Source organism: Glossina fuscipes, unplaced genomic scaffold (assembly GCF_014805625.2).
Source record: "Glossina fuscipes isolate IAEA_lab_2018 unplaced genomic scaffold, Yale_Gfus_2 148, whole genome shotgun sequence".
NCBI lineage: Eukaryota > Metazoa > Arthropoda > Insecta > Diptera > Glossinidae > Glossina > Glossina fuscipes.
In genome coordinates this window covers 186,573-195,800 of record NW_023998491.1, presented here as the reverse complement: position 1 = coordinate 195,800, position 9,228 = coordinate 186,573, and the positions used below count along the sequence as shown (strand labels likewise).

Below are 9,228 nucleotides of genomic sequence, written 5' to 3'. Positions count from 1 at the left end.
ATAAGTACGCGTTGATCATCTGCCAAGCTACTCGATTTATCGCTAAAATTATATAGTTTAGCGGTACATCAGCCGAAATAACGACACGTATATGATTATCGTAGAATGTGTCGATTAGAGTGATAAACCGTCGCATGGGAGATTTCATACGTAATGTTAGCTGATGTATATCGTTTATGAGAACAGTATGAAATACTTGGACGAGTTGTAAATAATCATTGCCTGCTAACGGCTGGAAAATCTAAGAAATATGTTACATGTGGTCATCGAATTCTTTATGTACCAAGTATTCGATCACAAAGTTCTTTAATCGAACTGTTCAATATACGACCACAGGAACTTTTGAATTTAAGATTACGTCCGAAATGAGTTATAGAACGTGCTATAACAACATCGTTTTCCTGGGAGCATAATATTTTAAACATTCTCTCCATTTGCGCTTTTGTATCGGTCTCCGATTTACTGTAGAACGCAGAATTAAAATAGCTTCTATTTGTCCCTTTGCTGAACTAATCAAACTTACACAAACTAATTTGTTTGATTGGGCTATTTTTCTGTAATCTACGCCACTATCCATATTCGCCGCTTTGGAACGCTTAAGCAGTACACCAATAAATGGTAAAAAGTTGCTACGCTGCAATCCATCTTTGTAGAGATCCTTAGGATGACGATTACTTGTGGTTACGCAAACAATTCTCTCATTAAAGAGATGCGTAAATAAACTTTTCAAAATCATAGCAATATCAGTGACCTGGAACTCATCGAAGCATATTAGCCAACTTTCTTGCGCTATTGCCTTAGCAACTGGCAATGTCTGGTCAAAGGGTTAAGGATTTTTAACATCGGATATTCTAAGCGACGGTCCCTGTTATGAACGCGTTGAAGCGAACCCGATTTTCATGTTTAATCTGCATAATAAAGAGCAGGTTTTATAAGAACTTTTGTGAAAATAACCAGCATTTACGTCTGGAAAACAATCGAAAAACAAATCCATTAAAGTAGTCTTTCCTCCGCCCAGGTTACCAAAAATATATAGTCGCCATCAGTGCTTATTTTCAACAGTAAACAATTCCATGGGTGTCATATTAAATATGACAATCAATTGACATTCAATATGAATGTATCCTACTATGGTCTTTTCGAAATCATAATTGCTTTCAATTTGGTCCCACTTGTATTTAATTATACTATTTAGGTGACATGAGTGAAATTGAAGTCAGTTAGAACAACTATTTTATCGTGAAACTATTAACAGTGTTCTGAATAAATTCTAGATGTGCCATATGAACCGAAATATCAGATGTGGAAGGAATATGTGTACAAGTTACATATTCCGAAATACCCGTAATTGTAAATAAACTCGGCATTGGTAACGAAGGTAAATAAATAACGCAAGTAACGCATCGATATTTGCAGCGTAAGAAAAAAAAGTTTTGGCTTTTATAATGTAATCTACTACTAAAAACTGAATCCAATTAATTTAAATAAAAGGCAATGAGAAAATTAAAATTTTTTCCCTTTTTTTCTTCTCATGCTTTACGATATAAATGAACGGTCTCCTCAAATATTATTACCCTACTGCCCTTCTTTTCGACCAGAAAAAAATTGGAACATTATGTACTTTTTTAAAGTAGTACAATTGCTACATAGTTCGAAAACATATGCAAAGATCTAAATAAATACAATTGTAATAAAAAGCTTCAGGAAAATTTCCAAAAGTACGCCAATAATATCGTTTCATCGCTTGCTAATTTATATCGATCTTTATCGTATTATCTTCGCGTCTGCCCCTTCATCTTAATTATTAACGAATAAATTAAACGCGGTTTCATTAGATTAGAAATTTAATTAGATCAGAATGTACCTCTACGTGTTGCAAATGTTATATCGCAGCAGTTATACGATCAAAATAGAATTCACGAACGGGGTACTCGCATAAATTATGACCAAAATATTTCAATATTTAGACCTTTTCTCGGCCAAACTTTAGAAAATCTACTTTCAGATTGCTTCATGGTTTGCCGATTCCTGGGGTCCGGGCTACATAAAAACTAATATCTTCACCTTTTGTTTGGCCATCCGTTTATCAAGATATAAATACAACAAAGCAGGTTTTCAGCGCTTGCTAATATGGTTATGTTTCACAGAACATTTCTGTTTCCGTTAGCTGCTTTTGTTTCTAAGCACCGTTTATAAAAAAAAGTAGTATGTGTTGTGAATGAAGAGAGCACAGAGTTACTTTTAACAAGTAATAAATAAATAAGGAAATGGTGAATAAAAAATCTCTCTCACCTGTTAAATGGGACGAAGTAACAGATATGGCATGAGCATATCTGTTAAATGGGAAGAAGTGGTGCAAAAAAAAATCGTAGCAGCGGGATATATGTTTACTTTGATATGAAAATACAGAGGTCGGGTGCGCGAAAACAAAAAAAAAACAATGAAAGAAATAAGCTCATAACCAAACTCACGCAGTTTTAAACCTTCTTTTGTTCGCTTTAATTGTATATCCGGATCCGGACGATCCTATGGAGTGCTTAATGCCAATTAGAACGCTATACTCTACCATACCTAAAATTTCTGTATCTGTAACACAAGACTTCAGCCATGCTTGAGTGAATACTACTACTACTACTATGTGACACCCAATTCCATATGAATTTATAGAATTTATATTGAGACCACGCACGTTTTCATGCAAAAATAGACGGGCAGAGGGATAGACGGGCATGTTTAAGTCGTTTAACAATTTGGCCAACAAAATTACATATATTTGATTTCATAAAGTTCGCTTAAGAAGAAGACCAAATGTATCTAAGTGGTAGAGGGAAAGCGCCACAAACTAAATGCGCCGCTTGTCTTTTCCGCCAATCTTATTGGACAAAGATACGTTTTTATCTTAATTACTTTAAAGTAATTAAGTTAAACGTTTTTTATATACCCTACAACACTTGATGTAGGTTAAGCTTGCTCGACCGGTTGTGACATCTAGAAAAACTCATCTTATATTATATCTATCGATTCAGGAAATGATTCTGAATGTAAGCTTGCCTATCCGCCCGATCTCTGCACATGTCAACATATAGGTCGCAATTTTCAATATATTTCGATGAAATTTGCTGTGTTGAAGTGAGGCCCATGGCCCAAAAATGAACGCTATTGAAAATTTTTCGGATCGCACCGCTTTTTCGTTCCTTCCCAATATAATTCCTCATTTTGATAAGTTATTATAAAAAAAATATTGACATTTTCAGAATGTCGTACGGGGGTGTTGCAATTTTTTGAACCCTTTGCCGTATAAACTGAATCTTTACAAAATAAAATGTGCTAATTTTGAATACTTCTCTATGAAAATTCTTTCATAATAACAATTTGATATAAAAACGAATCGTATCGAATTTGGACCAAATAGGCCTATTTTTTGGATCCCAAGCCATATAAGGGTTCTAATCAAAAATAGGGTCTATATGCCTAAAACTGTTTATTTTTTGATGTTTTATGAAACAAATTTGACCTGAGTAAATTCGCCATAGGCAATTTGGATCACATTGGTTTATTTTTTAGGCTGCACCATATATAGAGGTCCTCATGGCGACAAAGACCAACTTTTTTCGAATTGTTATGACGGAAGGAACTGAAGAATAGTAAAATCTTTGAGAAGTAAATTAAGTTCTCCAAATTTAGACCAAGTTGACGTTTGTCTACCTCGCTACACGGGGGTTCATGAAGGTTGTGTGTTTACATAAAAATAATGTATAATAGTTGCATTGTTAATTAAGTGAAGGGATGTAGGGAATTATGTGGCCGGTCTTGGGGGACTATAGCATCTTTAATTTGCATCCTAGAGCGATATTGCACACTACGCCACTTGTAGTATAGGATGTATTAAGTTTGTTGGGAAGGGCTTTAGGACTTTAGATAGACCCATCTTTTGTTATACCGATCGATTTTGAAAATGATTAATAATAATTAATAATGCTTGATCGCAATTTTTGCTACAGTTTAATGAAATTTGTTATATCGGTGTAATTTTGGCCAAAGGGCGTACCAAAGTGCGGTTCGAACCATTTTTCAAACGTGTTTTCAAAAAACCTATCAAAAGTTAAAACATTCTAAAATACCTTTTGTATTATATTGCTTAAAATATGCCTTTGAAGTTATGCAGATTATACCTGTTTTTTCTTTTTTTGGTGTGTTTATAGTAAAGAAGAAAATCACCACTTTATCGCATAATAAGGCGAATTCAACCTGAATAATAAAAGTGAAAAACTATAAAGACTTTCTCTATATTCCGTCATCCCCTTCGTTTTCCATTTACAGTTATATATAAGAAAAAAAAAAAAAAAAAAAAAAAAAACACTTGAAAGTAACAACACCCCAAAAAATCTCCTATTTTATTTTGGGTCTTTAGGCGCTCACTTAATGGCACAAGCAACCAGTTAGTTATGTTTAATTTATCATCACCACACTATATACTAACCAAACATTTCATGCCCACAAATCCACATATACAAATAAATGTATATATAAGTACGTCTATCTTATTTAATCAGAATATTCGCATGCATATAAAAACTTATACACATACACACATACACAAATGCAAACACTAAGAAATGAGAAAATCGACACAATACACACCACGTTCACTACGTACATAGTAAACGAAGAAAATATACTCTATCTCTCTATACTCTTAGTTTGTTGTTTTACTTTGCAAAAGACGTATCGTTTTTGAACTTGTCGGTCGTGCTATATATTCAAATTTTTTTTTTTTTTTTTTCAAATAAATACCTCGCGCAAAGTCAACATAGTGTAGCGCTAAAGTGTCGTGTGTTATTATTTATTATTATTATTATTGGCAATTGTTGTTATTGTATTATCTCCATATGCAACTGACACGATTTGTATAGATTTTTTTAAAGAGTATAGAGTAGAGTGTGTGTGCGCGTGTTTATTATATGAGTTGTTTAGTGGAATTTAATAATAATAATATACAACCCGTACCCGAACACTACTGACAGCAGTTTAATGCGTCGTTGATTCGTTACATGTGAAATTGTCTTAAGAAAAAATAATAAGAAGAAAAAAAATAAATAATATATATACATATATATATATATATATATACATATTAAAAAAAGTAAATAAATAAAATAATAAAGTAAAGAGTGTTAATTGAAATATAATACCAATCAGTCAGTCAACACTTTTGATGTAAGAATAGAAGTGGAAGACATATAGCAAAAGAAGAAATTAAGAAATTATTTGCGGAAATAACGAACGTATGTCCCTCAGTTTCTCAGTTTTTGTTTGTTTCTCGCCGTGTAATCATAATTTTGTCGGTTTGTCGGTGCTAAGTGTTAAAATAAAACGTGCTTTTAACCGACAGAAAACATCATTTATGAAATTTGCATAATGCAAGCGTTTAATATTTAATTAACTTTAATTTTATAATCATTTTTTATACAAAACAAATAATATTAACAGTTTCAAAGAAATCTCATATTCTTCTTCTCTGTTTTGCTCTCTCTCTCTCTCTCTCTCTCTCTCTCTCTGTCTGATACTCTCCCGTTTGAGTTGCTTTAGTAGTAAACTCACCATACACACAATACGATTAAAAGAAATCTCTTTTTATGAACAGGAAGGAGAAGAGGAAGATATAATAGTCATAAGAAGCTTAACGAAAGCCGAAGAGAAGAAGACGAAGAAAAAAGAACAACAACAATAACAAGAAAAAGAAATCCAATATGTTATATAGAAGCGTGCAAATAAATATTTAACATACCTATATACTGTACTGTGCTGTGCTGTGTGTGTGTGTGTGTGTGTGTGTCTGCGCGCGCGTGCGTTTGTGTGTTTGGGTGTATTGTCGCGCATATGTAGCTCCCGCTCATTTTCTTTTCGTTTCGTCTGTTGTTATTTGCTAAATGTCTGCGGCTAGTCTCTCCAGTCTCTTCGTCTCATTTGTTTTTCCAAAAATTTGTTATTGTTGATATCAAAAAAAAAAAAAAAAAAAAAAAAAAAAAATGCGAAATTTGCAACTAAAGAAAATGAAATAATACTCACAAGCACACATGCAAAAGTAAGGAAAAATTTAAAGTAAAAAAACAAAACAAGTTTGAAATAAATGAAAATAAAAAAAAAATTATTAACGTAAACGTTAAAAAAGAAAAGAGAAAAAAACATTTTTAATTATCATATCAAAGAAAAAAAAAAAAAACACAAGAGATTAATATAAAAATCAATTACGTAGAAAATTGTGCAAGAGTGAGGCAGACGCGTTGTATGCGTTGTATGTGCACGCATAAAAAAAAAGGTAAGTAAGTAAGTTTGTCTTTCACATAGAACAGTGTGTTTTCTTGTTTTGACGTAGTTCCTGTCCTTGCCTTCTTATTGGGTTGTTTTTTTTTTTTTCTGGGTTTTGTTCTATAGAATCACTGAACCACCTGACTATATGTATATATGTTTTTTGTTATGTATTTGTGAGAAAGGTTTCTCTTATGCGATATGCCTTTAATCAACCTCTCGCTGCCTTTTGTTAGTTTTCCGTCTATGCTATGCTGTGTGCGATGTGCACTAGAAAACGACCTTGAAATCGAGAAAATTCCTTAAGTGCGGTCACCACCATAACAAATCATTAACCCGATAGGGCTGTTTTTTTTTTATTTATTTAGTTTTTTTTTTTATTTTGTATATGCACTGTCATAACAGCGGAAAGTGGATAATTTAATGTAATTACTGGTTAGCGCTTATACAAAGTTGTAGTTAGCTTAGGGTTCACGTTTTGCACAATATAATGCAATCTAATACAATACAAAAACAAATTTCATAAAAAAATTTAAAATGAAAATAGAAAAAAAAAAAATCCGCCGTTAGAATAGAATGTAAAAACTTTCCAGAGATATGGCGCACACGTCTTCTTTGTGCCCAAAACTTCTCGTCTAAACGATTATGAAAACTTAAACCAAAGTGTGCTTATGTTGGTTTTATAAAGCATTGTCGTACATATGGTTGGGTATTAGATAGATAAAAGAAAAGTTTTTTTTTGTTTTTTTTTGTTTTAAGTAATGGCTGGGGGTTTAACAATTGTTTACATAATAGTTTTGATAAGAGTTAAGCGAAAAAAACAAAACAGTTTAAGACGGAAAAATTTTTTTTTCGAAACAATTAAAAAAAAAAATATATAAATTGGGAAACATATTTTTTATATATTGTTAATAATTTAACAGTAAACCTACCGACATTTCATGTATACCTATTCCTACCACGAGCTGTCAAATGACCGCTTCAAAAAAACATATGTAAAGTAGATAGTAAACAAAATATTTTTCTGATGCTACAATAAAAACTCGTTCCCCGCTCTTCGATGTTGTATGTTTTATTTACTTTTATGCATTTTTATCACATTTTTTACAAATTACAGCATTTTTGTATTGCACATTTTCCCACACACGTATTTTTTCTTGGCTCATCTGTTTCTCTTTTTGATATTCGATCACAAGTTCTTCTGCCAATTGAAATAAAAACTCTTGTCTCGATATTTCCTCACCTGTCGTTTCTTTATATAAAATCCAAGCATTTATCCCGGCTAAATCTAAGATATTGAAAAATATCTGTAAAGGCCATCTTTGACATTTAGATTTTACACTATATTTTCTGGCCATTCGATCGGTTATATCGATATTATTTCTCCGGATAGTTCCAACAAGCGTAGTTTCTTTTGCTAGAAGTTTACTTGCTAGTGACGCGCTTGTAAAAAAATTGTCAACTGTTATATTTCTCCCATGGCCCGTATATGGCTCTGCTAATTTCAAAGTTACAAACTCTCCAAGTGGGATTGATGATTCTCTCCCTTCATCTTTTCCCAAATGTAGAAAGCCGTCTACTATATATTTATTACTTAAATCGGAAGCTAAACAGAATTTTATGCCAAATTTGTCCGGTTTGTTGGTCATGTATTGAGTAAATCTACAACGTGCTTTTTTAGGAAACAATTGTTCATCTATACCAAAATATGCTCCTGGTTTATAACACTTTTGACTGTTTTCGATAAATTTATACCAAACTTTAGAAATCAATGCGATGCGAACTTATCGTTTTGTAAGCGTTGGCTTCGTTGATTTTTGTTGTCAAATCGAATAAATCTCATGATTTCTGCGAAGTCATTTCGACTCATAGTTATCGAGAAAAATGATGGACCCCTTTTCGTGTTCCTTAAATATGATAAACTAATATTTTTAGCACCATATGCGCCGCGTGCATATAGAAGTCCAATAAATGCATATAATTTTGCAACAGATAAATTCCATTCCGTTTTCAACACTCAAAATGCCTCTGTTCCCTACAATTATATTGTAGACTCGTAAAACAATTTCAAGAATGCGATTATCGAAGAATATAGTCGTAAATAACATAAATTTTTTAAACGGTCAAATGACCGCCCGGTTGTATGTATATTTTAGGAAAAGTCAATAGGATACATGATGATACAGTAACGTTGTATGCGAGAAATTTTAAACGAAATTTTAAAAACGGTCATTTGACCGCGCATGATACGGTTAGTGTTAAAATATTTTTTTTTATCCGCCGAGATTAGGCGACTGAGCAAAGGATAAAAATCTCAGAGTTGTAGAGAGAGTGGAAGAGCTTCCAATAAAGCCGATACCCTTAGAAATTGCTAGTGCTTTAAGACCTTAGGCTGTAGCCCCTTAGTAATCGATTTTAGAAGTTACTCTTATCCTTTCAAGAGTAAAATATTGACGCGAAGTATATAACGCGAGATACTATATGACTTTTTTTTTTCATTTTTAGAAAATAAGAATTTCCTTTCAAACAAATTTCTATTTTTTCAATAATTTTTTTCCACTTTCAATTTTTTCCAACCAAAAAAAGCTACATCTCCTTCAATAATAAAAGAAAATTTCTTTTCCCAAAAATTCTGAGAACAATTACCCTTAAATATAATAGTAATTCTAAGATATTTTTTTAATATTAGGAAACCAAGCGTACACACTTACGCACAAGCTTACAACACTTGCTTATCATACTAGTCTTAATCTTATTCCACCTCTATAATCAAGCAACTTGGGGAAAATTAAGATGAAAACATTTGCAAGGAACCGGCTTGGGCATATCTTTGCAACACATCAATGGATCCATAAGAAATCTTCTCCTTCGATTTGTGATATTTTGTGAATGGCAAAAACTTTCTAATATCCGAAGACT

The 9,228-nt window shown here is 32.4% G+C and overlaps 1 pseudogene; it reads right to left on the bottom strand.

The window, feature by feature from the left end:
• Window positions 1-1,027, bottom strand: part of LOC119641339 — a 1,529-nt pseudogene extending 502 nt beyond the window's left edge.
• Between the last annotated feature and the right edge of the window lie 8,201 nt (window positions 1,028-9,228).